The 13,459-nt window shown below is 36.5% G+C and overlaps 1 long non-coding RNA gene across 1 annotated transcript in view; it reads left to right on the top strand.

Moving 5' to 3' along the window:
* LOC121522977 overlaps positions 1–13,459 on the top strand; it is a 50,901-nt gene that overhangs the window by 7,532 nt on the left and 29,910 nt on the right. The window contains exons 2-3 of the long non-coding RNA XR_005993015.1: positions 10,377–10,436; positions 11,444–11,556. This is a non-coding gene — a long non-coding RNA (uncharacterized LOC121522977). The remainder of the gene's footprint in view (positions 1–10,376; positions 10,437–11,443; positions 11,557–13,459) is intronic.

The following is a 13,459-nucleotide window of genomic DNA, read 5'->3' as shown; positions in this document are numbered from 1 at the left end:
ATTTGGGTTAAAGAGCTTCTACATATTGGTTTATTAACCATTGCAGAAACAAGAAAATATTGCAATATATTGCCTTGCTCATAGTATTGCAGTATATTGCTGTATATCGATATCGGCACCCCTGTATCGCGATACGTGTTGTACCGCCAGATTCTTGCCAGTACACACCCCTAAAAAATACCATCATGAGCATCACATACCTCCGCATTGGTGCATTTGTGTACTCTGCCTATATTCTGGGAGTGTGCCTTATGATCACACAGCATTCGTCAGGCATCTCCTGTCTCCTCACTTCCTGTACTGTATCACAGTATGCTTACAGAAGTTGATTAGAGACTCATTTACTGTTTCCCTATAGAAACTGCACAGACCTGCACCTTTTTTGTTCAGAGATGTGCTGCTACATTTGCATCAAGTACCTTCCTTTATTGTTTTGGACCAGAAGTGTAGACCTATAAATCCAAAAACCTGCCAACAATACAACTTTAAAACCTATCAGACCAAACATCCACGAGTCCTGCAGAATAGAATTAGCACTCAAGTGAGACATTTAGATTTTAAAGATGATCCCCCCTCTAAACCCTCCCACTGTGGAGTTCAGAGTAAGGGAGCAGAAAACCTTTTAAAGAGAGTATCTACTTACAGTAATGCCACGTATGCACACATAGTAGAAGAAACAGAAATTATACAAGTAATAACAGGTTAATATAATGCACAACGCATAATGGGGCACTTTTCATAAATTGCCTTCATACAATCACTTAAAACCTCCCACAAACCTCCCACCTGATTTTCAACGCTTGTCAGTGGCACATTTAGAAGATGTGCTATTTAAAATACAAGGTAGAGGTTACCTACATACAAGACAGATAGATAGATAGATAGATAGATAGATAGATAGACAGATAGACAGATAGATAGACAGATAGTTAGATAGATAGATAGATAGATAGATAGGAAAAAATGTCAAATCTCATCATAAATCCTTCCAAATCACAGCGAGTCCATTAATAAAAGGTTGAGGGAGCACAGCCGCCGTCTTTCATATTTTAATGAGATATGAACAGAATTACACCTCCATGATTTTGCTGCATCAGAACCTATATCCAACCCCACCTTTGTTTGCACCCGCTATTTGCATTTCAAAGGGAGCCCCTGGGAAGCCACTTTGCATATTTACATCTGATTAACAACTTTAAATGAGCACGTCAAAATCTGAAAACTGCTCATCACTGACATGAAAAGACTCTGTACCATGAGATGTAATGTTACAAAACGCTGAGCACTTACTGAGATTAGAATGACGGCGTATTAGCATACATGCACACGTTCCAGACTGCATGAACTGAAACAACTCGCATGTTTTCTTTAGGTTGAAAATTGTTCAATTCATGTCAGAAAAAGGAGTTTGTGTCGAATTATATTGAATCAGACCATGCTGCGTTCTGCAGAATTTACCAGTACGAAAATGTAAAGTGTTAACTATGTTTGGAAAGGTTTAACTGGTCACTAACTGGCTCCAAAGCACTGATTTAAGTGTACGTCTTATTTCATGGTGTATCCCTTCATGACAGGCTCATTCAAATTTCACGACCATCCCTTAGTGGTCCCATTATTATGTATTTTCTACACATCCGCCCATAATAGTGAACTAAAAGGAGGGTGAAAGAATGGTCAAGCTACCATATCATTAAAAAAATCCCAAATTCTATTTTTTGGAGGAAAAGAAAACACAAAGTTCAGAGTGTTAAGGTAAAGCTTGGTCATCGCAAGGCTAAAAAAACAGGCTATAAATTTCACATGGACGCTTTGTTCTCCTGAGCTCTCCATAAGACATAAAATATGAACTAACTATGTGATTATTAATTGGGCCCATTGTAATTTGAGAATTCTGGGCTGCATATTGTTGGCAGCTCTCCACGGGCTCTGTCTGTGCAGGAACGTGTCGAGGGGGCTACCAGCCAGGATGCCTCAGCCATTTAGAGAGCGGCTCGCCACTCGCGCATCGGCATACCAATGAGTGGGGTTAAAAAGGCACGGCTCCTCTCAGAGACGGCCCTCCTCCTCCAGCTCGGCTCCAAAGGGTCTCCACGGACTAATTTCCAAAACCACCTCTTAATGTAGGCTCGTGTCAATCACCTGAACAGACAGCTTCATCCCCTGATATGGAGCAGTCGCACTGTAGAGCCAGGCAGACCAGATGAAATACAATGGTGCGGTACAGTAGCAGCAAAATAATGGAGGGGGCTCTTTAATGCAGCATGGATTATTATAAAATGCTTAGAAAAAAGGCATTTTGTTCATACTTCCATTTCAATGGTACACCCTAAAGAGAATGTTTTAATAAAGTGTGCTCATGAATCTCTGCTTTTACGATAGTGTTCATATAGGCTGCGGTATCAGATGCAGACAGAAGTCGTGTATTTACACTCATACATGCACATTAAACATGCATATAAATATAAATTTAAAGCAGATAAATATGATATTGGCACAGAAACAAGTCTGTGGGTGTTGCATTATTTTTCCTAAAACTCAGAGGGAACTTCTACCCCTAATCAAACATACATTATAAATCCCTTAAACTACCCCACCAAGAAAACAGTTATGAAAAGAATCATTATTTGTTTTTTTAGCCCTTAGAACCTTTATAGCAACAATCTAACTCTTTTTAACAAACCACATATCTTTAATAATAAAGGCGTTAACCAAACACTGTAGCTGGGTGTTTATAGTAAATGCACTTATTACATAATACGTGCTAAGTGAGTACGAAAGGTAAAGTAAAATGCTTTATTTTTAACAAATACCCACCAGTTTCAGCTTTTGGCACATTACATCATTAAAGTTAATGGTGCAGGAAACACAAAAATTCAGTTTCTTATCGTTCTAAATTAAGATTTTTAATCTGTTTGATGGTTTAGCAACAGAAATGTGTCTTTTGTTTAATGGATACAATTCTGATTAGGTGATGCCATAAACAATAGTGTACATTTTTAAAAAAAATGAAAAAACAAAGTGCTACACAATGGAAAAGATCCCATTTCTGAAACACATTTGTTTGATGGTGCATTCGCACAAATAGTCTTGTTCATAAAAGAACCACATGTTTAAAGATATGCTTAAAAGCAGATGTTCTCAACTGGTGGTTCAGGGACCAGAACTGGGTCACAAAATTGTTTTTAGAGGGTTGTGAATGGGTGCCTGGAAATAAACTGTGGCAAAAAGTCTTGGATGTACACCGCAAGACTGAACAGTTGAAGGTTGTAAAGAAAAACTGAATAAAAAGACATAACAGCAATTTCAGCACTATTTTTCAACATACGTTTAGTTTAAAGCAGACTGTAATCAACCACCTTAATTATCTTTTGCCATTCCTTAATCTGCAGAGTTTTCCCATGATGCCTTTGGGCATTAGACACTTTTGCACCATGAGTGAAGTTACTGACTCAGTTAGACATGCTGCCTGTAGGGAGTAACTGCCACACACAGTAACTGGTAGACTGAACGTGATGATTCAGTTTACATCTTTCAGTTATTGTCACTTGAGGTGGCTCACCTTTAGTGGCATGAATGTTTAGTTTTAACCCTTTAACACCTGAGCGTCTGGACTCTGTTTCTTATTTTAACCATAAAAGGCCTAGATAATGTTCTGTGAATGACCACTTTTGACCATTTTTCCAGAGTACATAGAACATTTTATATCTGATAGTTGTTTTCAATTTACTTCAAGTTAAAAGAATGTTCTAACAGTTTCAAATGAAGAAAAACAAAAGGGAATATAATGTTGGACATTTAGTGAGAAAAGTTGGGATTACCAAAATAACCATATGCTGGCTGTGAAGCTTCACTTCTCAGCTTTCAGAAACTGTTTGAATTTTTCCAGTAGCAGAAAAAATTGCCGTTATATGATAATGCAAAATGTGCTTTCCCAGTACGTTGCTGGGGACGTGAATGATGCAGCTTTATGAAAAATACCATATTGTAGTCTTTAAGTGTAGGAAGTTTCTAGTTTAACTTGAAAGAAATTGATTTAACTTAACATAAATGTGGGGGTAAAATTGAAATTGAAAAATTAGCATAACTGAAAATGGCTAAGTATCTCCTACTAAACAAGTATGATTTTTTCAGTGAGTAACACTTGAAACATTTTTATATAATCAGTTGCCTCTAATAGTTTGGCCTCTTTTTATTAATTGAGGATTAAAGTGTCAATGATATATTTTAGTTTTAGTTATACTAAAAAGAAAAGTATATCCACTACTTAAAAAACATTGACGTAATCAGTTATGACAAAACATTTGAATTTTTCAACTTGTTTGATTTTACAGTGTATGGAAGCCCAAAGTATGCATACTCATACATATATTGACTATGTTGCTGTGGTAACGTGCACTTTTTGGTTGTTTTCTTGATCTTTGCTTATCTATCTAATAGCTCAGAATAAGTATATTTACTAAGATTTCTAGAAAACAGTTAAATTTACAAGCTATCATAACAAGGACGTTGTGCATGCACGTCCTCCCAGGGCTTCTGTAATGATGCTGTATTAAACATGTTTATTTTATCCTGTTTTTTAGTTTAGTCCAGAGATACTCAATGTGTGGCTCTATAGCAATGATTTGTGGCTCTTTTATGTCTTTAATTTGAAACATTATTCCCCCTGAAAACCTTTAAAAAGGGAGGTTTTACCTCAGATATTATCCATTGCAAGTCACATTAATCAGTTTGCTTCCCAAACTTACACAGTAGGCTTTAGTTGTCGACCTCTGTTTTTGTCTGCGTATTCCCATTGCCCTTATTTGCGATTTGTTGCTCCATTCATTTCATTATTACTGCTTTTAGCAATTTTTTGCCTCTTTTTTCTCCTTTTTTGCCACTTTTTGTCCATTTCAGCTGCCTTTTGCAATTGAATGCCACTTATTTCCCATTGTGGCACTCTTTCATGCTTTTTGCCCCTCTTTCCACCTTTTTTCTAATTTTTGCCCATTTAAGTGACTTTTCACTCATTTTTCTCCACGTTTTTGCCATTTTTTGTCCATTTTTGCCACCCGTATTTCATTTTTTCCCACTTTTCTCAGTGTTTGCTGCTTTAAGCCCATTTTTCTCACTTCTTTTTGCCACTTATATCCTGCTATTTGCATTTTTTTGCCCCTTTTTGCCACTGCTCACCCATGTAAGCTGCCTTTTGCAATTAAATGCCATCTTTTTGCCCATTTTCCCCACCCTTTTTCTGATTTTTGCCCATTTTAGTCACTGTTCACTCATTGTTTTGCAACGTTTTTCCCACTTTTAACTCATTATTTGGTCAGTTCCCACCAATTTTCGCCACTTTTCTCCCGATTTTTGACCATTTTTGCTGCATTTAACTTATTTTAATTGAAGTTTTTCTCCACTAAGATTGTGGCCCTTGCAAATGTATTTTTCAGCAATTTGGCTCTTTGGTTGAGCAGGGTTGATTAACACTGGTTTAGTCATATACTTTGGTCCATCTAAGGTCAAAACCAGGGTGTGAAAGTAACACACATCACCAGCAAAATACCGGCATTTTTTTTATCAAGGTCAGGTGAATTTGCTCAACTTACCTGCTGCTGCTGCAGGTAAATGAAAGTAGCCTAACCTAAAAGAGTGGTTTTGTTTATGTAGATAGTACAATTAAACCTCTTTTTCTGACTGACTATATGAGCAAAGCCGTGTAGATTTTCCCAATCACTGTCAAAAAAGCCAGCGTCTTTCTCCCAGTGTTGGAGCTTTGTTGAGTGCTGGGAGGGTTTGATTTAGTATCATATGACTCAGTTCTCCCCTGCAGCTAGTATATCTGCTAAAGAAGTGTTGGTCTTGCTTGTCACACATCCAAGAAAGTTAAACAAAACCTGAATTTTGGCTTCAGACTGCAGAAAATGTGCAAAAAGTATTCAATTCTAGTGACTCTAAAACTTATAATACAGGAAAACACCTTTGAATTTACAATGCACCTGTACAAAGCACAGCAAGTGTTTGCATGGTCAAGTACGAGACAAATCATTATAACAGACTTGCAGCTACATCATTCAATATGTATTTATGAGTGCATTCCTAGCATAAACACAGAGCCCAATAGGGTTTACATATATATATGTGCACTGAAAAATGCATAAATGTGTAGAAAGTCAGATCATGTTGCACAAATGATAAAGCAAACATTTATAGCTTTAATTTTCCGTCTAACAGCTGTCATTTCTGATCCGCAAACAAACTCAGCACTCCACTTAACTCCTAAACTACGTACCTCGCGCTCCTCCTGAAACCCTTTCACGCTCCGGCTTCTCTGATCATTGAATAGCTGAAAAAACCATCACTCACACTGAGTTTTTGCTTTTTGCGCTACAATCCAAGATGACATACGACACCAGAAATGATGAGAAAACTGTGGGGAGGCTTCCAGTAGATTGATTCTCCCATGGCTTCATTCTTTTCTAGTTAGTCTTTTATTGGCTACAAAGGTAGAGTCGTGGTGAAGCCAAGTGAGGGAGGAGTGAACCGGCCTGCCCTGTTTAATCCACGGGGGCATTGAAAGAGGGTGATCACTTCTTAAGAGCACAAAGGCCTACAAGGAAATCAGTGCAGTGTGTGAGATCCCAAAGCTGATTCAAAGGAGAGATGTCCCAGCTTGGGCTCGGGGCGTTTAGAAGATGGAAGGCCATCCTGTACAATAACAATGTGAGGCTCCAGAGGACAGCACTATTCATGGTCAAATAAGATGTCGGGTTGGGATGGGAACTCTGTCCCTAAGAGCAATCAAGACATGTGCTTCCTCCACATGGAAATGTTTAAATTATTTTGTCAGTGCATAGTTTTCTATGGTGGCCTTCAAGGGTTATATCACTAATTTAGAGCAGAGCCATTAAAGATGTAAAAAACATGGTAAAATGCTGAACATGCCGCATTAAGCTGTCCCAAGTTTATTAGCAGCAAATATGGTGAAACTATACAAACAGTGCAAAGTAGGGGTGTAAAGATATTCATATTTTACAGATTCGGTACGGGCTTCTCGGTACGGTACAGACATGAACCGCATGAATTGATGTGGAGCGAAGAACACGGGTGGGAAAACGAGCAAAGTTATCCTCAGACTCCAGACGACTCTAACCTCTTCTCTGCACAGATGGGCTGTGAAACCTTCTCCCAAACTTTGAAACCGGTCCCATAAAAAAGAAATCCAATGCTGAATTCTGTGTTGAAATCGTCAGGATAGACGTTAACTACGTAACAAGCGAAGTAGTGTTGTATGATGATGTGTTTAAGGTCAGATGGGAAATTTGAGGATTAGAGGAAAGGGTATAGCCTAACTATGGCAATATATCATCAAGAAATAACCTAGTATTCCAAAAATATATTCAGTATTTTTAATTCATTGAGGATGTTTTGGAAGGTGGTTGCAGCATTATTCCTGATTAAAATGTAATTTACACCGCCTATTTTTTTTTTCAATAGATTTTTTTTAATGTAAATGGAGCTAAAATTGTGGAAAAGATATATATATATATATATATATATATATATATATGTATATATATATACATACATATCCCTCTGGTATCCCTGAAAATTGCTGCCTCATTTTCCTCCTAGTGTGCAAAAAATGCACAGGGGGTTCTTACTGTAAATAAAAAAGTTATATTAGTTTATTTTTAATTGTCTAATTTTTTTCCTTGTTGCATCAACTTGTGTCATTAACTAAATACCAAATACTCAATAACTGTCATACCTTTGAACCCCTTAATTGCCATGTTTGTAATGTAAACAAACACAATTTTTTGATGAAAAAAACCACAAATTGATTTTTTCAAGATACTACAGTGAATAACGTATTTATGGATGATTGCAGCCTGGCATATGCCATTGATTAGTAGCAATATTGGTTAAAATGCAATATAAGTTTTTTGTGGGGTCAGTTATTCTAAAATAGTCACGTTTTTCTTTTCTTCCTTCTGCACAAAAATTGTACACCTTTAAATCATGTTATAAATATTATACATTTCAAAATTGTTTTACTGTTATTGAATTATATTTTTCTCATTTAAGGTCAGCCCTAACCATAAATGTCAAATACTCATTCATTTTATTTTTTTTAACCCTTTAAATGTCATGTTTCATTGATGATGTCACTGCATTTTTAGAAGCAAAATACACAAAAAATTTTTTGCAAGTTACAACATGAAAATTAGATAACTTATTTTTTGAGTATTGCACAGACACACTCACAGACTCACACACTGATCTGCACTTAAACGAAACCTCAGAGAGTTAGTGAGAAGGGGAGCAAAGGGCAGTATAACACTGGAATCTGGTGGAAAAAAACATGTATTTCCTGCCCTCGCCCATATATGGTAAAAGTGACGTCACAGGATAAAAAAATGGTCCAGGTGCAAACGTAAAGCCCCAACTCTCAAATGAAGCCCAGACACCAGAAAATGCATGATTCATGCCTTAATGGCGTATAGACCAAAAGAAGTGTTTTAAATGGGTTTCAGTGTGCATTTTTTGCACACCAGGGATATTGACGCTATAAAAAAGGTTTACTTTATTTATGTTGGGCTGATTGTTGTGGCTGGGACAGAATTTTGAAAATTGTGCAAAAATGAACGAACAATACAATACATGATAATATTAATTGTGAAAGAGGACAGAGTTTAAAAAAAATATCAACTAAGTGTGCATTTTTGGCACAAGGGGTACCAGAGGGTTAAATATATATATTTTTGTTTGTTTTGACTACTGTATCAAAAAAAGTACTGAACCCTGACTTCAAAACTGAGGTATCGAAAATTTTAAGGGCCCCCCCTGCTTGTATCTAAGAAAATCTAAGCCCCCCCACTTTGAAAAATCAAACATCAATTTTAATCATTTTTCGAAACAAAATCCCAACATAATAAACCTACTAACACCTGCTCCTGAAAACTATTTATCAACACTAAAAAAATAAATAAAGAGCATCTGGTAATTTTGATGAAAAATCTCAAAATACTGAAGTTTAAAAGTCATTGATTTATGAGAACAAAATTAACATTTTTTACTTTAACTGTGATAAAATTTACAAAAAACTTTTAATTTTTGATATTATAATGTTGAATATTGAACCACCACCTAAACTGTTTACCTCCACAACGTTGTAAACGTATGATCTTAAAACATGACATTTTTGAGTATTTAATGTCAACATTAAAGACTTTCTAAACTTGAAAATCTCAAGTTTTGTCTTTGAAATTTATGACATTTAGCCTATACTTTGAAATTCTGGGTTTTGTTTTCTTTGAAATATACGATTTTATAATCTAAAAAATGTATTTATTTTTCCTCAAAAATGTCCCTTTTTCATTAAAAAATAGAAGATCCTCTTGGTTTCTTAACTTTAAGGGTGGCCCAATATTTGATTTATTTTCATTGTAAAGAAATATTTGTGCATCTAACTTTGACAAGGTGAAAGTCTCTGTGGTGCCTGGAGCCCAGGTTGGGAGCCACTGATTAAAGATATCCTTTTTTAAAGTTTTCAGAAATGTTCAACACGACCTGCAAGGTTTCTTTAAATCATATTTCCAGAAAACACCACAGCCAGTCCTGTGACCCTCCACTGTACTGTCATTGTGCAACAACTGGATCTGTCACAGAGGCATGTAACTGCTGAGTGTCTGTTCTAGATCTTTTATTTTGCCTTGACAGCCCTCATACATGTCTTGCAGATTTTGTAAAAACAAAAACAGTTTCTCTACGACCTGCTGCCTCACATGAGAGACAAGAATTTTGTCTTTTCTCTTTTTTCCTTTCAGTCAGATCAAGTTGTTTTTATCCAAAACTGTCATTAAACCAGATCAGCATCTGAGTGAAGACTTGAATCTTTAATTTACCAACAAGGAGGGAATCAAAGATGATTTTATTTTTTGTCTCTGTGTGTTTTACTAAAAAAACAAAGCCTTCAGATGTAAAAGATTATCAGCGCAGCAGTTTGCTGCACAGCAGTGGTAATTTTCAGAGATAATCAGTGTTTCCTTTGGTTTTGTCCTCTTTATTTCAAAGGCATTGATTGCACTTATGAGCTCTTGTCCACCTGATGATGCACATTCATTCACACAATGTTAACACTATCCCACTCTGAGACTTTTAGTTTATGCCATTTATTGAAAATAGGCGGTGTGACCAGAAACAGTTTAGTGGCTGAGGAGCGGGAATTCTGTGCTAAAAAGTGAGTGCAAAATTAATGAAGGAGAACTCTGACTTTTAGTCAATGTAAAAATGTCATTAATGTTATTATTCAGTCACCTCTATGGTCCTGAATTTATATCACAGAGAGCTCATGTGTTGAATCCTGATTGCATGTATTTCCATTTCTTCTACATCAGGGGAGCCTGGGAGTGAAGAGGGGGACACCGGGGAGGTTCTGTATGAGGAGGGCATGAGAGGTATTAGTGTTTCTGAGAGCTGAATATCATTTCTTTGTATGCTGCTCTTACTATGGAAGCCTTCATTTACCTTTACCGTGACTCCTTTGTTAGATTCTTTATTTTTATAGTTATATTGTATGTATGTGGGGAACAGCTGCAAAATCTACTTCATCACATGACTTAAACATTATGTATGTTAAGGAATCAGGGAGGGTATGATTAAAATATAGTTTGTATAAAGTATGCACGATGAGTTGCAATGATTACCATTGTTCAGTAAAGCTACTTACTTCTTTTTGGCACATATTTTATAACTTCATCTGACAGCTCACTGAGTTTCACTGCATAAAATAATGAAACTGCATTGCTTACTCATGTGAAATAACTTTAACTTCTCCCTGCCTCTTTAAATTTAAATAGGGATACACGAAATTGGATTTTTGCCGATATCTGATATGCCGTTATTTACAGATTCGTTTTGGCCGATACTGATATCGATACCGATATGTAAATACGCTTTTCGGACAAATAATTTCAGCCCTTTTGGACACTTTAAGGTTCAAGGATGACCAAGGAAACAAACTTTGGTCCTTAAAAATCACAAAAAAGTTTAAAAAATGAGGTTAAATGAAGAAAAAGACCTCAACTGACATAGGTCTGTTGGTTCAGACTAAAACTCCACTAATTTATAAGTATATATAGACAAAATTTACAGTTGATGTATGCTGAAATACACAGGCAAAATACTGGATGTAAATCACAAATATCACATGATTCGAATCATTCTTGAATATCTTACTACTATAACTGGAGGCATTTCTATGGGTTCATCTTGTTTTCATGCCACACCGTTGCTTCAGTTGTCCTTGAAACCTCTCAGCAGACTTCATGGATGTACTAGATCAAAACTGGTGCCATAACATCGTATATATGTGCAGATTTTGTATACAATCCTAAAATGATGCACTGAGTCATCATTTGGGGATCTCACCTGTATAACACTTTCATTTCTATTCTTCTTTCAGTCAACGGGTGGCTTTTGTGGCACCGCCAACATGCCGAAGAGGAGACGGGGTTCACTCTCAAACATGGGCTAAAGGAAAGAAACAATGGGCTCATGAGTTTGCTGCAGCCACAGGTAAACTTCTCCAGTACTCTTTCTACCACAACCCGGCTCCTGCTGCCGACTACTAAAACTAACAGTTTTTGGTGAAACATCACATGCCAAAACAAAGGAAAAGGTTTCTGTAATGTAGCATTACTTCTTGCTTCTGCTAGCCCCAAGTGACACAGCTGTTTACATGTTTCAATGATAAACGTCACGTTTCATACTTCATACACACAGTAATGTCAAGGATAGCAGCGCTGGCCTGTGACTTACTGTGTAGCATGTTCATCACCCTGCTAGCTATGGTTGCAAGCCTCCTCATATTGTGGGGATGGACTAACAGTATAAATGTGATGATAATAATGCTGCCTACTGTTCATAATGTTGCCTTCCATTACCAGCCTAACCTGTGAGGCTAAATCAGAGGGCACTAACGCAAACTATAGGATTTATGCCAAGCTATGCCACATAAAAACATAAATAGGAACCTTAATACGTGGGCGGGGGGGGGTCATGTATTTAAATCAACGAAATTTATATGTCAACAGACTGAAACTTATATCAGAGTACAATACAATACTGGGGGGGCCCTGCTCCTCCCTTAAAATGTCCAAATGTCCAGCACTGCAAAATAATGTAAGTAAATTTGGCAAAAAAAGCGGCAAAAATGGAGAGAAAAGGAGTCAGAAAGTAGCAAAAATGGGTGAGAAGTTACTAAATAAATAGTTAAATGGTCCAAAAGTGGCAAAAACAAGGCAAAGAAATGTGTTAAAAGTGACTAGATTGGGCAAAAAGCAGTTAAGTGTAATAAAAATTGGCAAAAAAAGGAAACAAGTGATATTTAATGGCAAAGGAATGCCTAAATGGGCAAAAATTGAGAAAAGGGCAAAAATGGGCAAAAAAGATAGGAACTAGTGGTATTTAATGGCCAAAGGGCTCTCAAAGGCGCAAAAAATGGTAAAATTGTGAAAAAGGGGAAAAATGACGTAATAGTGGCAAAAAGAGGGGGCAAAAATGGGGCAAAAATTTGAAAAAAGTGTCGAAGAATGGGGGAAAAAAGGCAAAAAGAAGTGGCAAAATGGGCAAAAAGTAGGAAAAAAGTGGTCTTTAATGACAACAGGTAGCTTAAATGGATGGAAAGTGGAAAAATGGTAAAAAGGGGCAAAAAGTTTCCCTCTTTTAAGGATTTCTGGGTGAATGATATTGAAAATTAAGACATAAAAGAGCCATAAATAATCACTAAAGAGCCACACGTTGAGAATCACTGCCATAAAGTATTGCTAATCCTATGTTTCCCATATGCATGTGGTTTTATATTTTTCAATTTCTCAAGTGCTCTTTTTCATGTATTCACATCTTTCATTTTACATTTTCTATCACGGCAGTACATCTATAGTTCCTCTATCTCTCAATCTATATGAACTAATGTTTTCCTTTGGAGATGACTCTCATATATGGGATTAAATGTTTCCCTTTCTGTGCCAAAATATGCAATATTGTTCTTTGTGCAACTCCATATGTTCATGTAATTATACTTTAAATCAGTATTAGCCCTTATCTTCATTAAGCCTAATTTGTATCTCCGATGAATACGGATGCATGTTAATATCCTCCACCAGCAAACAAACCAGCAAACCATGGCAAATCAGTGCAGAGACAAAATATGCTGCTTTGTTTACAGGTTTGGCAAAGTCGACTCAAATTGAAAGTTGATCACAGGAATTTTACAAGTTTAAAATATTTAATTCTTTTAAAACTTGACCTCAGAAAGAGAAGAGAAGAAAGACAAAGACACAGTGAGGGTGTGTGGTAATAACATGAAATCTCTAGAAATGAGGTCGTTTCAGTGAGTATCAGTTTCTGATGCTAGTGATGTCAGCAATTAGTTACCTTAAATCAACCTAATTACCAATTATGCACAGCCCTAGTTAGT

Source organism: Cheilinus undulatus, linkage group 15 (genome assembly GCF_018320785.1).
Source record: "Cheilinus undulatus linkage group 15, ASM1832078v1, whole genome shotgun sequence".
In the NCBI taxonomy this organism is placed as follows: Eukaryota; Metazoa; Chordata; class Actinopteri; order Labriformes; family Labridae; genus Cheilinus; species Cheilinus undulatus.
Note: the sequence above shows the minus strand (reverse complement) of the source record. Positions and strands in the feature narration are given on the sequence as shown.